Raw genomic sequence first — 22,759 nt, 5'->3', positions numbered from 1 at the left:
CCTAATATGCATGCGAAACATTACCATACTCTGTATAATTAATGTACCTTGCAAAGAGGTGAGCAACCAAAGTGTTGACTTGCTGAAATTCATTCACGATACTGCTCTATTACCTTTTTGATGTAATAAAATACACTTTGTAGACTATCATTAATATTCTCTATTGAATTGATAACACTTGAGAGATCATACAAATGAAACATTTAAGATCCATCGGTGCTATCAGGCATTTGCAGAAATGTAATTAGATTTTTGGTCACAATAATTAGAGTTGCATGTTTGCTTTTTATTAGTATGAGTCTCTGAGGAATGAATAAATTATGCCATTAGAGGCAGATGGCGTGTCCGATAAGGTTACAGATGGCGTTACAATTTAAACATGGTGAAAAATGGATGCAGAAATGCTTTCCTGTAAACATTAATCACCAACTGGTTCATTTCCCCTCTTCAACAACAATCATCGCCACATATAACGCAACCATAGCTACAGTTTTTAACACTGTTTCTGTTACTCATGCTCTTTCTGCTGTTGCTGCTATATTGTAATTTGTGTTACTACTATAACTCCCGGTAGATATTTGTATCAAGATTGCAAGAGATTCCATCACAACTCCCACGTTGGTCACCACTTCCACTACGTCCGTCACCACCACTGCTGCGTTCAGGCATCACGTCTACAGATACATGTAAAACTAGCATTTTTACATCACTATATTGTAATTTATTCTCATAAAACGCGACTGTAGGTGGCTTTGACAAGTGGTATTTGCATGATTGGATCGTAATATGGATATTTATATTTTCTTTAGTACTCAAATATGATTAAAATCTTTATGAAAGTTTTCATTTTCTTGGATCTTATGTTCAACTTTGTGCCCCATGTGATACGTTAAAAGTGAATATCACATATCCACAGTTTTATTGGTTTTTAATCAATATAGTTACATTATCAGTTAGCCATAAAGATGTCATGTAATTCAAGCAGATTCAATATTCCTTGTGCCTATATACAATGCATAAGATAAAAAAATGATTCCTATTTAATGTCTAATTGCACATACCATGATTTGAACACGACCACAAATTGTGCATAGTCTCAATTGATTTTGTTAAGTTCATACGTGCAATTAACGGTATCATTAACCTTCCCTAAACTACTATAAAATGTACATTATACTTTACAGTCAGGTAACATATTTGTCAGGTTGCTCCTACTAAATACCATTTACATTTATTTCTAGTTAAGTTATACAATCTGCTGTGTTGCGAAACTATTGAAAAAGTTATTTAGCCAGAAAGACAAATAGTTTTATTGAATAAGTAGAGATATTACACACGCATTCATGTTGGTAGAGATTATGAAAATATTGAGAAAACTACAATAGTGTTCATATATGTACGCTAGATCTAGCAGCCAGTTAAGATCATGTTTGAATCTGACACTAAACATTAATGATATATACTAATGTGCTTTATAAAGTTGTGGGAAAAACACATATTCTAGTAAACTAAATTACCTTGGCTAATGTAGAGTACTTTGTTTACAAATATGCACACCTACAATGTTGCAAACTTTTTGTTAGATTCTAATCATTATGCAAAGATCATCCATCTCCGATTTCAAAACTGTTAACCTTCAAATCCGTTAATAAAATGTAATGTGAAAATCGTGATCGTTTGGTTTTCATTCCAGCTACAAACTGTATGACGATTCGTCTACGTGTGGGAGACTGATTGAACCAGCCTAACAATAACTTATTGCATGCAAAGCCTATATATCCCAATGTTAGGCACAGTTCTTTAGCAGTGGCTTGGAATATTGACTCGAGTGAGATCAAGTTATATTGGAGAGACGATTAGCATCAATCAGTGGGAAAAGTCTTCTTTGCTTAAATATTTCCTCTCAGGAAAGGATGAGACGTTGCTTCGCTATATGATTACAATTATTTACATACATAATACCAATTTTTATTAGTAGTTTGTTGATACTTTGTGAGGAATTGACATATGCAACAATGATGGGTGATATGACGGACATCAATTATAGTTCGACCACCACTAACACAGGATTAAATGAGCTACTAGACACCAGCAGTACTGTACCCGAATGGAAATGCTATGAGTCCTTTAGATACTGTACAAATGGAACACATATAACGATTGAGGAAGAAGAAGATAACGTTGCGTTTTGGCAGGTAAGCTATACTTATTTATCATTTAAAAATATTTAAGACAAATCTGTATATTTAATATAATCAGCCATTATGGTCATTGCCATCTTTAACAGATCATTAAATAGGTATCATAAAGAACTTAAGTAAAAACTGTTAAAATGTCAAAATGTGGAAAAAAGAAAGAAAGCTAAGTTAAGAAAAAACCGAATCTGTATATATAGTATATACAGATAATGAACGATGTATGCAACATATGCGACATAAAGGAATAAAGACTATGACAGTAATCGTGCACATCGTCCTGTTGTAAATATAACCATGTCTTCAAATATATCGGTAAGCAATAGAATGTGCGTATACTCATTGGAAATACGCCGAATTTAGCGAAATGAGTGTTATTACAGTGAAATGAAATGATCATTGAAAGGTACACGAAAGATCGTGCAATTAGTGCGCATAACTAATTATATACAAGCCAGTCTTTTCAAGCAAATATTTCCGGCATCGAGTGCTGTATTATGGTACAAAGTGTCGTCATTATCATTATCAAAGCATTGTATTATTTATTTCATAATTATATATTGAAACATATCACTTTTATCGCACAGTGGCGATATCACCTTTGGAATTATTTTCTTTTCCCGTTCAGGAAATCTATATGCCGTTATATATTTTATTCAAACCAGCATATTCATAATTATTTATGTCTATTTCATATTTCTTTGTCTCTTCTTCTTCTATTCAGTATCTATTAAGCCATCATAAAGAACTGATCTTAACATGTGTCACGACTTTATCTCTCTTGTATAATTATTTAACATGTGACACGACTTTAAATCTCTGGTATAATTATTTGACATGTACCACGACTTTAATTCTCTGGTATAAATATTTAACACGTGCCACGAATTTAACTCTCTGGTATAATTATTTAACATGTGCCACGACTTCAACTGTCTGGTATACATTTATCAATTAATAAGGCGACATAAAATGCCCCAAAACGAACTTCAAAACACATGAAATAGTCTTCAAGTACTAACTTTTCTCAGCAAGGCTGAATATGATGAAAATGTATTTCCAAATAAAGCGCGTGTTGGATATATGCACAATTTAAAGAACATTGGAGAAGATAAAGGATTCTGTGTTCTGTATTAGCTCAAATCAAGATAGATAACTTTTGTCCTGTTCATTTATTGTCAGGTATATTTTTCGCATAGTGATACTTCTGGGTGCCTATTTGCATTTAGTTCCAAACCATTTTGTTATTATTATTACTAGTAGTAGTAGTAGTAGTAGTAGTAGTAGTTGTTGTTGTTGTTGTTGCTGTTGTTGTTGTAGGGTTTAACGCCATTTTTCAGCACACGATAGGCTATACATGGCGGCCAGTATTAATGGTGGAGGAAGAACCCGGGAAAACCCGGGAAAGAACCACCGACCCACGAGAAGCTACTGGCATGCTTTCTCACATACCCACATTGGCTAGTAGTAGTAGTAAAGTAGTAGTAGTAGTAGTAATAGTATCATAAATATGATTACTATTAGTAACTATAAAACATTATGAAACCATTAAATAATTAATGATTACAGTCTATTATATGACTGGTAAACGAGTATGTGCACCCAGAATATTCTTACTAAATCTAGATGTTTTCCGGGATCAATATTTGTCTTAAAATTATCCATTTAATTATATTGTCATCATATTTTTATGACAATGTATTCTTATCAAAAAGAAAGATTTGCTTAGAAACTAGAACTAGCAATTAACAAGGAGTGGCCAAGTCTAAAATGTCGTGTTTGAGAAAGTTATTAGAAACAACTGAATAGTCACTAAGTTCCACTTTGTATAATAAGACTATTTTTCTATATTTTCCTGCCAGTATTTTTCCAATGTATTATTTCCTTCTCAAATGTTGCTCGTGTCTTAGACAATTTATACTCGTCGAGAACTTTTACAGTATCCTAGAAAACGAACTTAACGTAGTCGGCACAAAAAGTGACGAGTTTGAAAAGGAACTCACACCATTTAATTATTGATTTTCTCAGTTCTGGAATCAGTGTATCACATCCAAAGCACATATGCATTCGAAGCATGTATGATATTAAATTAGGATCTAAGCATACATATTTCGTCTTTAGTATAAAACCTTGAATCTGATAGAGGGACATATTTGAATAAAAAATATACGTCATCCACAGTTCCATGACCAGATTTATCCTTTCTAATTCAAAGAATGGAGACAAATTGAATCATATTTTCGGAGGTAGAAATATATAATTCTTTCCGCAGCATCGTAGTTACTTATCGAATATCGATTAAGCTTATTGTCTTCCTGCCAACCAGACCATGGACCCCTCGTGACCATGCACAATGACGTCACGGTGACTATCGCCATATGAACTGTTGCTATTAAATATTATGTCACATATATTGTTTGCACTTTATTAAACACAGTAATATTATTGTTAAAGCAGGCGTTATCATCTACCATAATCATAATCTAACGATGGATAAATCGGGCATTGATAATGAGTGTTGATGGAAACCCGAAATTAGGCGACAATCAAAAGGTGTTCACAGTGTCTGTTACCGAACTTACTGATTTTTAGAGATGCACCAAATAATACGAAATCAAATAAATTCGTCATTAAAATCCCTTGTTTCAAGATTATATGCTCTGAAATATCTCGAATGTAACCGATCACAGGTATTTCCATTTTACCCCAGTGTTTACTGCATTAATCCGCATGAAAATATGTTACTAACAATTAAAATATCTTCCTTAACATGAATTGACTTCATAAGCAATTAGAAGCGTTATTTCTACAATATACATTTGTGATAAGTCGTTGCCCTAAATGTTTTGCAAATATCTGATCATGTATATATGTTTAAAATCACATATTCACATAGCTGAGTAGAATCAACGCAAATCGACTTCAACATTAACATAATAAAATGGAAACAAAATTAACATCTCGTTGAGTAAATATGGGAATATATTTCATTAGTGAAGTGAAAACCCTCATCAAAATAGATCGTTTCTCACTCTAGTCGCTAATACTTTATTTTATACATGTAAATATGCATATTCTCTTCGAATTAGAGATAATGAATTTTTGAAATAACCATTATTTTCACTATCTATAATCTAAATAAATATTTCCTATAATATGCGCGTATCTGCAGTTACTTTATGCTCTCAGTGGTGTCGATATCTAGCATTTAATTACGTCATTCTGATCCATGAGAAAATAATTCATAAATGATTCGTTCTTTAGAGAATTAGCTATACCACACCTCTACAACTCGCGTTATTTAAACAACGCATCAACAGTTAATAAGGTCATTATGTAATTACAATCTATCAGTCAGACGACCTGGTTTAATCTCATACAATTTTCATGCCTTCACTTTACAGTGAATCTGAACTTTGTAAATTGACTTTATGGATATATACATGCTCCCTATCAACATGATTTGTATCGCATGATAGTTTGTGACATTGCATTAATTATTTTACTTCAAAAATAAATGATTAATCATATTGTCATGACTGAATTTACAAATGCTAAGTCATTATTTTCAAAACCAACACGAAGACATTTCAGACAGTAATCGTTTCAAACAAAACATAATAAGCAGAAAAGAGAACTGTAAACGATTAACGCACTTGTGATTCAATAATATATAAAATCTTTTATTTATTTTTTAATGGAGTTCATATAAAGATCATGCTTGTATTATCCTTGATTGCATGAAGAAAGAAAACGTTATTTATTTCGAACAGTGATCGGCATGATAAAAGAGATAAAAGTCACTTGTTTTTAGAAGAATATTCTGCAAATCACTTGTTTTTAGATGAATATTCTGCAAATATATAATTCTAATAGTTTTTCAGACGTTTCAGGTTCAAGGGAAAAGGAAAAGGTAGTTAACATGCTAATTAGGAGTGCTTATTCTCTTCTATTTTGTGACGATGCATCCAGCATGCAAAAGAGGAATCGTGTTCAACCGGTGACGTTCCTAAAGAAATTATATTTCGGACTTGCTTTGGAAACATTATGTGTCAAATTTATACATTTCTCTTTATTAAAAATCTAAAATCTTATTTGAAATACGTTTCGAATTTCCTTTGCAATCCAAATGACAGTTGGACTGCGTTTGCTGCATGACGTGTTGGAAATATAAACAACTAAAGGTGTTAAAATTATATTCGAAATATATGTGCACTCATAATCTAATGTAACTGTTTAGTCTAATGTTTTGGAGTACAAATTGAATATTTCTCATGATACAGGCTTTATTCATAAAAAATGAAATGATCTTTTGGGAATCCAACATTAAGAGATATGAGACAAGATTAAAATCTTAAAAAGAGCTTTCTTGTACACAGATATATAAGTACATAGGACAAAATTGTAGTCATGTATCATAGATAGTAAAGGCAATTTCAGTAGATTTGTCTCTGTTACCAGCTGAATGCCATTGTGATAATCATTGTCTGTACTACATGATTGACGTTTGGAAAGAAAGGTTTGCACCTAATATGTTATAAATTACGACATTTAATAACGAATAGTAAATATCATCTACATGCAAGATTTAACATAAAAATCCTTACTTTGTTAAAGCGTTATTAGAAATATTACGTAACTCATCAACACAAGAGGAGTCCATGCAACTATGCATGAAGAAATGTTTATTATATTGTAGCTACTAAGCCTCAACCATATCAATCATATCCCAAAATTTCTGAAATGCTACAATAATATTATATTGATGATAAGATTATAGGATTGGCTGTGTGTTAATCGTATAAATCGGTTGTCAATAGCCATATCATCAGTGTATCTTTGATGTTACCAAGAAAAACATTTCTCTCACATACTTTTTACTAAAGAGTTCTAATTTTTCAAAACGTATATGAGCACAAAGTCCTAAAAGTACCCATACGTATCTTTCCATTTTATTAAATCATATTATGTAATCAATTTTACAGTGCCAATATGCACTCTGAGAGGCTAAGATAGATTTATTAAATACCGCAGAAGGAACCTTTTACATCCCTTGTACAATTTTAGTGCAAAGAAATAATCTAAGATTAGTATCTTTGACTGAACCTATTTATTTAATAAATGATCCGATTTATTAAGCAAGCGACTCTTTTCTGCAAAGAAATTTCGTAAAACACCATGTTTTTGAAAAATATGTTTCACGCAATCATTGCTATTGTGTATGGGTTTATGAAAAGGAATATACAACTTAAATATATTTTCATTTGCATATGAGTTGCATGTATTCAAAAGGAACCGAATGAAACTGGAATTTCTGGTTTGTTTTGAAACAATTTAAAATAAATCTTCGTACAAGTGTCAGAGTTAAGGAAGAGAGTGCATGGCATAATCATTTATATGAAATCAATTTTTAAACATTTATGTTCAGTTATCTATATTCCGACAGATAATGATAATTATTGCAATCTTTATTCTATCAGCAATACAAGTTAATCAGCGTATCGTGACAATATTCTGCTAATATTACTTTCAATTAACACGGACGAGTAGCAGTCTCACGTTCTGACTTGTCCGCATACATCCTCTTTACCTTTGTGTTTCTGTTTACCTGTCTTTATTTTGAACCGATCGTTTTCCCTGTTTCAATATGGTGTTTTCCGTTTTGTCGTTCTGATGGTCTGGCGCACTGATGTCTTCAGTTTATTTAGAAATGTATTCTTCGAGCAGTATTATTAGTGAAGGATCCATGATTAGTTGGTGTGGAAAGTTGACACCACACGTCAGTTGAAACTTTATTATGAATCTAAAACACATTGTTGCGGTATATTTTTACTAATATGTTAATGCCGTATTTAACGACGAAACGTAAAACTTCAAACTCAATGTATAATTTAAATCGTATGCCGTGAGAAAGATTTTCAAATGGAAATTCAACAAGTTATCCACAAATTAGTAGATTATAATTATAATCTTAGTTTAAGCATCATCATTTATGCAGTGTGAACAGATAATGTCAGATAACACTTGAAAAATTATACTGATATTTCAGGTGGCACACATGAATGCTCTTTAGATCTCGGAGCATACAATCGATTTTACGAATCCTATTGTAATTTGAAAAACACCCACCAGGTACATGATACTTTTGTACATGTAATACAATTAGGCATAAAGAAATTTTACAAGCTCATTGATGTATAGAAATTACAAGCTGAATCAACAAAGCTTGTTTGCATGCTAACACGATAATTTGCATATGTGTTGTTTGCCGATAATGTTTTCAAAACCCGTATGAAAAACGGATATATACTAGTCTTTCTTAAATCTAAGATACACTGTCATTATTTGTAGCAAACAATTATCAATTGCTTGCATGTTCAACACGCACAACGACCATAGGGAATAAACACCAGAGGAATATAGCATTTGCGATCATAGCCATCGTAGTGAATTGCATTAGATACTAACTCCGTTTTTACTGGTGGTGGCACTTTTATCTTTCCTTGTCTTTTTTTTCCTTCTTGCGCTTCACGACCTTGTGTACAGAAAGATATATTGTACCACTGACTGCGGTTTATTTATAGTGTTCCCGTTTATTTTGCATTGCACCTAAGAAGCCTAACAGACGACAGCAGCTGTTGTTATTGTTTTCACTGGTTATAACTAAACAGAGCATTTACGGATAACAACCAGAATAATTTAATACTTGCTTTTATATCACGTTTGCACACAAGATCCCATAATAGTTCCTCACGTTGGCTATAGTAGTGTATTTAATATAAATCAATCTTTCCGTCGAACATTAAGATTGAGCCTATTGATCATATATCAACCAGACAAGACAAGTTCATTCCCTCATTGAGGGTAATATGCTAGATTTTGGAGTTGGTAAGTATAGGGCAACATAAATATAATAGAGGTTTAATCGGAAATAAATCTATTCCATTGTTATCATCTTTCCAAACTTTCTGTGAGGCAATATGTGCAATACAGAGTCCATGTTCCAGGTAGTCGTGCCGAAGATAGATAAGAGTTTAGAATTATTCTTTGTTTGTTAAACAACGAATCTAGTCATATCCGTAAGGCAATGTATTGTTTGCTAAACAGCGACTCTAGTCATATCCGTAAGGCAATGTATTGTTTGCTAAACAGCGACTTATGTCATATCCATAATGCAATGTGTTGTTTGCTAAACAGCGACTCTAGTCATATCCTTAAGGCAATGTCTTGTTTGCTAAACAGCGACTCTTGTCATATCCGTAAGGCAATGTCTTGTTTGCTAAACAGCGACTCTTGTCATATCCGTAAGGCAATGTATTGTCTGCTAAACAGCGACTCTAGTCATATCCTTAAGGCAATGTCTTGTTTGCTAAACAGCGACTCTTGTCATATCCGTAAGGCAATGTCTTGTTTGCTAAACAGCGACTCTTGTCATATCCGTAAGGCAATGTCTTGTTTGCTAAACAGCGAGTCTAGACATATCCTTAAGGCAATGTATTGTTTGCTAAACAGCGACTCATGTCATATCCGTAAGGTAATATATTGTCTGCTAATACAGTTCCTTGTAGGAACAAAAAGTATCACTCTGGTTTCTGATAGCTGAATAATTTTTTTTTATAAACAAAACTGTTCTTGTTCTACAATATTACATGAGCACATGCATTTTCCAGAACAGTAACATAATTAATCCTTTTGAATCCATGTAATTTGATATAACTCCAAATAAAGTAATTTTAAATAACTCCAAACAGCACAACATACAACTAACAGTTTAACAGCCCAGCTTCTGCTGAGATTGATTCTTCAAAACATGGGTTATATGGTCTCTTTAAAACGTAAACAATGGGTCACGTGGTCATCTTCTGGAAGGTTATAGAAGCAACTAATTGTTACAGATCACGTTTGCCCAGTGTGACCCTGACGAAAACCATTTTGCTCTAAGTAATAAAAAAAAAATTTAAAAAATTGTTTACATCTTAAAGACAAATTCCATCATGACCTTGACAAAAACCAATCATGTTAAAATAAAATAGAACTTGTTTACGATGGTTGCTACAAATTTTGAAACAAGGCCAGGGTTTAGATCAACACCTGGTTTTTATAAACTAACAGTCAAGGTCAAACTATTTCCTGAAAAAGTATCATCTCTAGTGAATAAATTTACATTAAAATATCATGTAATGAAACATGAAAAGTTTAAAATTGACAAACAACTAAATTTAAATAAATATATATTAAAACAGATATAATTAAAACAAATATACATAACAGCGGAAATGGAAATTATAGCTTAGGCAATTAATGGGGAAACCGTATGTATGTCTTTCTATAATGGAGTGTAATTAATACGTCTGACAAACAAATCGATTGTATTGGAGATGAGAATTTAAGTTCTAGTCTCACACTTGGGGATACTAACGTAGATATAGATTTATACAAATATGTTGTATATCAATAAGAAATGTAATTTCCGTTACCATCACACGAGAGGAAATCGATTTAAAATTAGGCCACAATCTACGCACAATTAGTCTATTATGAGAACTCTGGATATATTTCGAGGACGTTATTGGGACGGTGAACTTTGTAAATAAGGTGCTCTTTATCTAGATTAAACACATACAATTTAGAATTGCATCTTACATTTGACATTGATCAAATATATACACTTAATGATACGTTTATTTTAACATAACCATATTTCCTTCAAGCCTCAGCCTTCCCACTGTTTAGTGCTTCGACCAATTCTAAGCAATATTGCAATACTAAGGGAGAAATTTGCAGTTAAAGTTCTATAAAGAAATATCAGTCTTGGTCATACAAAACGTTTCACATCCTGAAGCTTGTTATCTGCCTACTTATACATTCGAGACCGTATAGCTAACTGAGAAATGGACAAGTACTTGGCCACTTAATCTATTAATCAACGTTTCAGGCCCATTATGCGCTAATTGGATATTGCTAAGAGTCTATCAACTTGTTTCAACGGAAATCGATTGATGTACAGACAAGTCTACATCCTACAAATTAAGACTACGTCCTCATTAACAGAATTTTGTCCGCAATATCAGAGACGACTCCGCGTTATTGTATTTGAAAATGAACAATGTTCAGTTACTCTAATTACATTTGTTCCTATAAAGCATCCACTTGAGACATGATTTCCAGGGGAGGATAGTAAATACTTGAATATGCATTACCTTTATTAGACACATATTCCAATTAACTCGCGAAGACTATATCAAAAATCACATATTAAAAATTTTAACGCCGAGATTGAGGAAAATATCTTTACAATTTGTTTTTGTTTAAGTGTATGTGTGTGTGAGTGTGTATGTTTAAGAGGAGCACATTTCGACAACCAACCATATATAGGTCGCAAGCAGCTGTTGCAAATTATATAAATTATCATACCAGTGCGTTTGTCTGGTAAGGTTCTTCAAAATTAAAAAGAAAATCAAATATATTCAAATGTTTTCATTAACTCATTTGTATATATTCCCCACATATATAAAATAGAAGAGAAAAAATCATGTTTTCTGCGGTACTGTGATGAGGTTACAGTATGTTAAAACAGACCACCAGCATAGCAACATATTTCATACCACAAGTGCCTTTCTACATTTCAGGTTACAAACTCCGCATCTATAAGTTTAATAGTCTGTCGGGTACCAGTGCCACAGTAAAGAAAATAAAATTCTACTGAAAAACAATCTATTCTTTAAATGCATTGTTGCACATTATAAAGAATTTAGCACTACTGTCTGTCAGCCATTCGTTGAAGGCCATCAGAAAACCATATCTTATTTGTTGCGTGTTACCATGACTTTGCATTTCAATGGTTATTATCTTGCCTACTTTTTTTCACCCTGACTTTTCATATTAAATCACACGAGAGTTCTTCAAGTGATGGTATTGTACACGACGTTGTTGCAGCTGCAAGTGAAAACCATGCTCTTGAACACTGGTTCCCAAAACCAGTCTCAGTAGATAAAACGCACGTTGATAACTTGACTTCAGAGTTATATCAATGAATGATAGAGAACATTGATTTGGTTGTCATTCTTTGTGGTCACTTATGGAATTCCACTAATATGTGGGAAAAAATGGGAGGGTCCTTTCGGAGAAATAGGCAATATGCAACCCGTTTTGTATACCTGACTGTTTGAACATAACGTCATCTCAATGTTATTATTTTTGACATCATTGATATATTAAATATTTCCGACCTTCAAATACGTTTTCGTCGGATTATCCAGCATTTATTTAAAAGTACTTTATTCAAGTTTGAAATGTTTGGCAATCAAACAATCAAGAAACAGAATCTAATGCACTTTTAACAAAACAAAGCACCATTGACAAAACCAAAACTGACTCCATTTCTCTTCTTTCTGTGCACCGCTGTACACCGTGCTATCTAGATTTTGATTGTTGCGATTTACATACCGTGCGTCCATTTCAGATATTTATTACTTCTTTAACTTTATTTATGTATCTACGAACTTTTTGCACAGGATATATATATATATATATATATATATATATATATATATATATATATATATATATATATATATATATATATATATATATATATATAACATTATGTGTATTATATTCGTTTTATTACTAGTATCATATGATGATGAATTATAAACCGTGAATAAATGAAAGAACATGTTTTTGACATGCTTCATTTATCCCGCTATATGTTTTTCACAGTAGGTGATATATGTTTTATTATTTCAAAACGTGATATAAACCAGATAAACAAATTTGTTAAGAAAGAAGTTCATCGTTTTCCACTATTCATGGAAAAGGCATTTCATTATGATTAATGAGTCATCGTCTTCATTTACTCGCATCTCTCTCTCTCTCTCTCTCTCTCTCTAACACACACATACACACAAACACACATTCTTTTAAAACTTACAAAACTGGGATATATGATTTTTACCATCGAACATGATCAGTTTTATTTTATCAAATTATGGGCAATACAGATCTAATTTACTATGTATTTTATATATACATGCCATTTATAAGATTTGAGGTTGATTTCTCACGAAACACTGTACCAGAATATTTGCTATTAGAAAAGGGACACACAAATATATACAGTGTTAGAAACTATACAATCAAAAAGGGGACATTCAAAAAGTGTGTATTTCAGTTCTAACTAAGGATCAATTCAAACTAAATATTGCAGTAATCTCACGTTATGCACATAGTTCTTATCCATATTAACAAACTAAATTGAACTTATCATGTTGAACTGTTATATTATATGTGTTTTATACACAAGTACAAACGTACGTCCAGGAGTTTGAGGAAATTGAATTCTGTGAAAATTCAGAAAATATGTTACTGTTTCTAAAATGAAAAAACAATAAAAGATCTGCATATCCATCTTCAGTTAAAATAATTTCATTGCTAAGAATACGGTTTAAAATTGAAAATGTCCCACAGTATAGCACTTTTTAGCTTTGGTATTTAAAAAGTTGCCACTTTAGTGCAATCCCTATCATTAATAAGCCAATGTATGAATGAAACGATCGGAAATATGTCAACAAATGTATTCATATGATGGCATGATTTTGTTTTAGTGCGCTCATGTTACAGCCGCATAAGTATCCCTGGAGCCAAATAGTCCCTATTAAAACCTAATTGCGTGGATTAATTGTGTGACTTCATGTGCACTATTTATGATAGAGAATGGTAAATCGTATAATGGAGCGAGTGAGCAGGGATTGTCCCGCTAACTGGAGACGCCTTTTATTCTTACTATCATGGTAAATATGGAGTAGAGTTACATGTGAAATAAGGCTTAAACTCATTATTTGGTGTTTGAGTTCTGACTTGTATTTTATGGTAGTTAAGTACCAGCGATACGTTACGGAAATTGAATAAGGATAATCCATGCAGCTGTTAGGTAGGAAGGCGACTGTAAAGTTGTGATTTAAATGTGTGGTTATCGTATTGGTGGCCATGCACTAATTAGAGGACAATTGTTATAGTTAGTTTCATTCGTTCACCAAAGAAACACTATACAAGTAACACAATTAACGTTCTTCCTTTCGCTCAGTGGAAACGTTAGTTGTGAAGATAAAGTTGCGTAGTTGTGGTCATTGATTGAATAGAGAAAAATTGACGACTGTTTTCATCGTTTCATTAGAAACAGAGGAAAACATGAAACTTACAGCCATAAAGAAATCAACCTAACAATAGGGAAGAAAGACAGACAGAAGTAACAGAATCAACAGAGAGAGAGAGAGAGAGAGAGAGAGAGAGAGAGATGATGTTAAAGGTACTACCTAAAAGAGGCAAGAATGAGAACTATATGATGATTTACCTATAAGTCAAACAACATTTATCTGATTATTTTTCTTCATATTATTTATACTACAGCCAGCATTCCCATTTATGATACACATATAGAAACACTAAATATGAGTATGAAAACTTGCATTTTCAGCGTCGTGAATGGTGTTATGTATAAGTACTTACAAAATGTTTTTTGTTTCCTATTTGTTCACGCTTATCTTTTCGGATTTAATTATAATGCAGTTATTTTGAGGATTACAAATCATTGGGCGAATAACAATCATTTCTAGTGCAAGGGATCGTATTTGTCAGGGACTAAACAAGATTAACGCAATAAGCTGACAACGCTCTCTCTCTCTCTCTCTCTCTCTCTCTCTCTCTCTCTCTCTCTCTCTCTCTCTCTCTCTCTCTATATATATATATATATATATATATATATTCTTTCTCTCTTGTCACTATATCTACATGTATTGATGATATATATATGTGTTTTATTACTTTCATTTCAGATGCCGGTGAATATGAAATAATTGTTTTAAAAGAAATATGCGATTCTTTTAAAATATCACTCAGCTTTTTATGTCATTGTTTTATCCAGTCTGAGATAGTATGTGTGAGGCAAGCTTAATCCTTCCAGAAAAAGTTCAAATTAGAGTCAGCATGTCCTGGTTTTATATATCTATCTATCTATATATATATATATATATATATATATATATATATATATATATATATATATATATATATATATATATATATATATATATATATATATATATATATATATATATATCGCACGTACGTACGTACGTCACGTCCTTGTCATTTTAGTGTATATAGTGTTACTATGTTGTTTGAATCAAGCAAAAGAGAAAATGAAGTCGAATTGATTGCCGGTCATATAGAAAGAACATTTTCATTCCATTATTACTTAGTCAATTAAATTGAAAATCAAGTAGCAAGGTACATTGCTATTATTCGTTAATTAGCCCAGATGGACACAGTACTGATTTGTAAAACCATCACCAAGGAGAGAAATGTAAAGGTGGAAATGACACAAAAAAGTACATTTCTTGACGGGTAATCGTAGTAATATGTATGTAATCGTATATGAATATGTTATTATTACTTTTTATCTGACGAACAAGCCAAGCCATGATAATGTGTATGTGTGCATGCGTGCGTTTGTGTTCGTGTGTGATTATGTCCATATTACGTTTTCACTGATGTTAATGTCATAATTAAACTGTTAACCCAAGATGTACAAATTCGTATGAATGTGCTACTTAAACGAAATGTGCAAATGTATGCTAGTGTGGTAATGTTGCACCATAATAACATACCCCACGTACTATAAACTGGAAAGTATCGTTATCGAGTTGTTGGAAGTGAATACTACCCCACTCTGATTACATGTAGCCTTCAATGCCCTCTTCTCTTTGAAGATGTATGTATCTCTGGAAAAATATAATGGTCATGTTACCTTTTGATGCATCAAGTGGTCTAATTTTATATAACAGTTCCTTTACTTGCCATTATGTTCTTCAAAATATCAATTTAGCTCCATGTTAAAGCATTATGTCGTACAGGAACTCGTGAATTCCATTACAATTGTTATTGGAAAACATTCCAAGAACAAAGTTGCTGATCTAGAACAGTGCATATAATTGTATATACCGCTTGAACGTGGATACATTTCCATGTGTTCCTGTTACGTTTCCACACAAAAGATAACATATAGACATTGAAATAAATATTCATTATTCTTTATAATGGGACAACACATAAAGTGAGGCAAGGTATCACATTAGTCATTCTAGTTTTGACGACTGCGATGATGTGTTTAATACAAATACAAGTACTTAACACTGTGATACTATCTGCAATATGAACACGAGGACTCAGCAGAGCGATATATTATACAATTCGGATTAGGCAAACTGGCTTGGACCAGATCAACGATAATTAACAAGTATTCTGTACTGCTATCATTTCTACAATGTGATTCTTTATTTCCTCTTAACTGCATATTGATGAAAGCAGAAACTTTATCGTGATAAAGGAAGATATATTACAGGCGGAAAGTACATTTTACCTTATATATATATATATATATATATATATATATATATATATATATATATATATATATATATATATATATATATATATATATATATATATATATATATATATATATATATATATATATATATAGTTTGAAACTGCATGTTCAATACGAATGCAAATAACACAACTTTCGTGTTCAAAGAATTTATTTTAATTTATGAAATAATGTAGTGTTTGTGTTTCGACTTTTAACTGACACGTGTGGCATTATGTCCCACCCAATCATATTGTCCTGACACCTGGCCAACCAGTCCTAACATAAACCTCTTAATGCTGAGCACCAAGCAAGCAAGGCAGGTGTTAGTACCATTTTTATAAGTCTTTTATTCGACCTATGTGGGCTTCTAACCTGTGACGCTCTAAACAGATAGACCACCGGAGTGGCAATCTGAATATGTGCTAATTAGACAGTAAAATGGTTATGTAAATGTGCCGAAATGTAAATAACTTTCGGATCTGGTGATTCTTGGTGTAATAGAGGGTCGAGGACAATTATTCATAGCGTTTAAGCTTCTTCTATCACGTTAGAAGCAAATATTCGAATAGCAAGAAATGTTGCTGGAGTTGCATTGTGAAACCTTAATCGAGACATTGTCCGAATTTCATTATTCTTCATTCTTTTGCCTTACATGGCGAGTCCATATTTGGGTATTAGGTGGTTACAAGTGACGAACATTCAAGGTAACGAAATAATGCATATTAAGACCATTTGCTCTGCATTGATCACCTGTCTTTTTTATGTTTTTAACTTTTGGGAGTTGAAAGCCATCTTTTAGCTCACAATATGTTATATTTATAGGCCATTATATTTGTGGAGAATGTATTTGTGAAACACCACTGACCACTAGAAAGGTACCGTCAAACTTTCTTACATAACCACATTGTCATGCCGAGTCTCGAACTAACGCGGACAAAGCTGAGAAGAGACAGTGATCTGTGAAGGCAACTACGCAAGACAACTAGACCCCCTAGTAGATCCCTTTGGAACGAAATTTCGTAGAAATGAATTATTACAGAATAACATTTGGGAGAACAAACTTGTATCATTTCCCCTTGTTCTGCATTTCCATGGTCAGGAAAAGCACATTCCTGCGACGACTGAATTAATGATTCTAATTAACCACATAATAAATAACATGCAATATTTTATCAGGTGTATTTAGGCAGTAATTAAAATGCAGGTAGGAAACGTGGCTTCTCTTTCGTTCAATTCGAATTTCTTAATATAACTGGAAACCATATTCGAATATTTTTAACATTTAGAAGGAATATAACTTTTATATCCATTCATACAACTAATATCTTCAACGTAGTAGCAATACATGAACGTATCCAGTTCAGTTTCTAAAACGACTTTTGAAGCGATATATACCGTAGAGTACCATTTTCGTTTTACCTCCGATGTACCATGACATAGTACAATCAAGCAGCTTCGTCTGCATACGGTATCCTATGTTTACTCCCCGTTACGTTCAAGATTCCATAATATTTATTAACCTTTCGCAAGATTTCGCATAGATTCATCTGCAAGGAAAGATCTAGTTTGTACTGAACCAATAACAGGCATACATTTAGAAATATGATTCTAAAGTACAAGTCATATAGGCCATGCAGGCGTTCAGTGCCAACTCTTTCAGTATTGTGTCGTCATAATTAGATTTCACCCACCTTTCAGTGACGATTATTCATTTTATGTTGAATTCTGGTACATTTCTATTCCTTTAGAATGTAACTATTCACACGCACCGAAATATTTTTATACCAAAAATAATGTCAAAGTACACGGGCATAATTTCGCGTGATCTGATGTCACAACAAAAGCTACGCGTATTGAAACGAATACATATCAACCTGTTATTTGTTATCGTAGACCTGATGTCTTCTATTTTTGACTTAGTTTGTTACCTATCCACAGGTGTATGACGTTTTACTAATAAATTACGAGGTAATTTAAGACAACACGAAATCACATTATATATACTATAACTATACACACGGAGTGCATGCTTGACCCTCCGGTTGATTTTATTGCAAAAAATAGCAAGACGACTGAAAAGCTGCACACTAGTATCAAATCATAACTCTAGGACACGTATCACATGAATCTAATCCATCGAATCAACTTTTCTCTTAAGCAATACCGTCATAACGTCTCTCTATTGGACTCTACCAGATTATACCATGCCTTAGATGAAACTCTAGGATCTACCAAACACGGTGCAGATTTTGTGTTATATTGTACCATCTTCATCATCATAAATATCTTTCTCGTACAAGCATCATATTTTCTCCTTAACCATTATTTTTTCTGTTATGAAAAATCCTCAGTACAAACGTTTTGATATTACAAGGTGAATACTACCATTAAATCGAATATAGTTTAATTATCAAATACATTTTAATTATCAAATATCTAATACAATTTCAGATCTACTGGGTCCAGCATTCATCTTGGCTTTGATATCTGAAGTATTTCTATTGTCCGAATTTTAACTAGATCTTTCTCTTCTTGAAATTTGTTTATCGTTCTCATATGAAACTTTCGGAACAAAACAAGTACGGAAAGCATTTTATATTGTGATAGTACTTTCAAGAATTATGCTGCCTGTAGTAGAATCGGTTACTTCCGTCTGATAGAGTCCTGCAGAAAGATTTTATGAGGATAATGCTGAAAAAAGGTAGGTTTTATTTACTCAGTTATGTGTCATTTTTTTACTATCTGTTGAATGCATATGTGTAGCTTTCTCGGTTGTTTTGTGATTCTGAGGCGATAAATGCCACGAGACGACATTTGAATCGAGCGGACTGGTGGGAGTCACGCTTGTAGTCTTCACGTAGAGTTATAGTACAGATAGTGTGATATCGCGTTTACACAGATTTCATTGTAGTTTATTGATAAATGTTATGCCACTACAGTATAATTATAGCTGTCAGTAATTTAGGTGTGGAAGAATTTTGATCGCTTTTAAGGTGCAGAGCTTTCAACAGTCAGGATTGACTACAATTTGGTTAAGTCATGCTAGCAAATAATTTTAGAACAATTGATATTTAATTTAACTTGACTGATGGTGCCTACGTAACTACGTTGACATGATTTTTCTTTAGTGCGTGCTGAATTATCACGAATTGCAATACTTATTAATATAGTATGGTTGTTTGTTTTCTTCTAGTTCTTGACTCGGAGTGAAAGACAAATGATAAACACTTGCATACTTTCTGCATTTAAATTAAAGACGTACACAAATAGGCTAACACGTGTAATATCTACGCAAAAGACAACACAAAATGATTTGTGAATTGTACAGTGCACCATCTGTAGCGATGCAGCATTATCTGATTGCAGCTTTATATGCCGAATATAATTTCTCATCGAGATATAAAATAAGTCATGATTATACCATTGATAATAATAATAATGACGACGATGATAATAACAATAGCACTATTATCATTCTTCGTTTTCTTCTTCACTTGACTAAAGACAGAGCAAGATGACAAGAAACTGAAACATGGTTGATTAAACTGTTAAAATGTTGACTACAGTTCATTGTTTACCCCATGTTCAATACGTGTTTTTATCCCGAATCAGCTTTCTTTCTGTGTTCATATTCATTGTCACCAGTCCATCTGTATTTGACTCAACGGCCAACATTTTGTGAGACTCAACAGTGTCCGGCTAAGCTAAAAGTATTGTTGAATTGTTTGTTGACTTTGTTTTTAACATAGTTTCTGTCTCTCATTCTCTCTCTTTCACACACACACACACACACACACACACACACACAACCACACGCATGTGTAATGCATATTCAGTTATTAGTCATAAAAATGAAAATATTAACCAAAATATTTATATTTAACAACGGTTGGTCAACATTTTCAAGATAAATGAAATCCGTTACACAATTTCGTTGAAATAATTTCTTTATTCTGTTCTCTCTTATTCTATAAAATAGGAAATGTACGCGGAGATCTGTGGATTGAGAAAAAAGTGAATTTCATTTAGATGCAAACTTTTAGTTGAACGTTCAGAATATAACTTACAAACTCTGACGTTATATTGATATATGAACTCTTTATATGATGCCAAATGATGCGAAGTTGCAAAAGCCTGATGATATAAGTGTACGAAATTCTAGGCTATTTTGCACACATGCTCTAATCTAATTCATGTTTTGTTTGGCTTATTTGTTATTACACCCATAATATGCTTATTAATAAGACACCATTTAAAAAATATAATTTATTAGAATCACCTATCTCAGTCAGTCCACTTGTCAGGTGTAACCATTATTATTTTCATGTCTGTCTCAATTTTCTCTCATTCTCTCTCTCATACATACAAGCATGCACACACACACACACACACACACAAACACACACACACACACACAAGCACACACACACACATAATTATGTAGGATGCATCTGTGTTTGTCAATAACAAGGGTAAGTAAAGCATACTAACAACGTGTAAATATTTTAAATAACGTTGGTTAGCTTAAACCATGTTTGTTCCCTAAACCATGTGTGTTCGTTAAACCACGTTTGTTCTTTAAATCATGTTTGTTCGTTAAATCATGTTTGTTCGTTAAATCATGTTTGTTCGTCAGTTTCCTTGACCTCTCCTCATACTCGATTAGATGTACTATCTCGGGATTGTCAGATGCAAACTGACAAGTTGGTGTGCTTTCACCGCTGGCGACGTTAGTCCTACAGAGTTTGAAAAATCTTTGTTTGAATACAACTTTTATATTTGAACACCATGGGTCTATTTTATTTGTCCAAGAAAATACAATCTCATAAAAAGTAATTTATTTGATATATCTACCAAGACTGGCAAAATGATGACTTACCTTTTCCTTAAATTTTCGGCTAGATATAAAGAAAGTAAAACGGTTATATAAATAGAGCATACATACTCTTTGTTATAATATATGTACATTATACCATTATGCTAATAATGCGATGTTGTAAAAACCTGAGGAGGCAGGTGTCATGGTGTTAATTCCTTGGCTAGGTGAAACACAAGACATATAATTTTCTTCTAAAATGGTATATCATCGTTGATAACGTATCACAAATTGCCAAATGAGAATAATAGTAATAGAAAGTATTTTAACCTGACGAGTTGAGATAGAATTATGAAAAACAAATTTGAATATCAATTGATATAATAACGCTATAACACGCAAATGTTAACAAGAATCTATTACAGCGCGAATTTATAAAAACAAACAATAGCATGTCGGATTACTATATAAACTTGAAATGTATGTAAACAAATCATGTTGTTAGGTATAGGCGATAGGCAACATACAGTGCATAAATTCAACTGTATCATATTGCTCACAACGTGAAAGCGCAACATATTAACTCCTATCCTTAGATATCACGGTTTTACCACGCCTTACAGATCATTTATTTTTTTAAAAATCCAAACCCTTTAGAGCGTTTGGAATGCGTAACTTGGGAAGAAGTAGATGATTTTTAAAGAAAACAACACACAAACATGTCTTTAGTAGTACGCGTTGTATCTAGAGAAAATTATGACCAATATATCATGTAATATTTAAATGGGATAGTACCAGATAATAATTTTTGCTTATTTCCATATTCCTTCCATTTTAATCTGATCATTTAAATCTTTGCAATTTTTGTCAAAATGAACACATATCTGGTTTCGTATTGAACCACGTAACACACACACTCTCTCTCTCTCTCTCTCTCTCTCTCTCGATTTATTTATCTGATGATATTGTTTCTGCAAAAGTTGTACATATGTGAATCTAGGACACCAACCATGGTATCTTACGATGTGTCTGCGACAAAAAAATAAGAAATGAACAAAAGGAATAGGATTGGGGTATTTTCCAGTTTCTTTAATGCATGCCAGGCATCGGTGGCAAGGCCAAGACTTAATGCTAGTGTTTTAAACACTATGAATTGTATTGTCTTCTCTACTCTTCTGGCCATGCAAATGATAGAATAAAACAACTCTGCACTGACGACGCATTTCGACAAGACAGTTTTCTCTGTTCCTTCCAAAAACCCTGAATGCAAATACTGTTCCGTTTCAGATTCCTCAATTGATATTTCTCTCTGTGATG

Source organism: Sinohyriopsis cumingii, chromosome 10, assembly GCF_028554795.1.
Source record: "Sinohyriopsis cumingii isolate HCF-2022 chromosome 10, ASM2855479v2, whole genome shotgun sequence".
Classification (NCBI taxonomy): domain Eukaryota; kingdom Metazoa; phylum Mollusca; class Bivalvia; order Unionida; family Unionidae; genus Sinohyriopsis; species Sinohyriopsis cumingii.
This window is presented reverse-complemented; position numbering follows the sequence as displayed.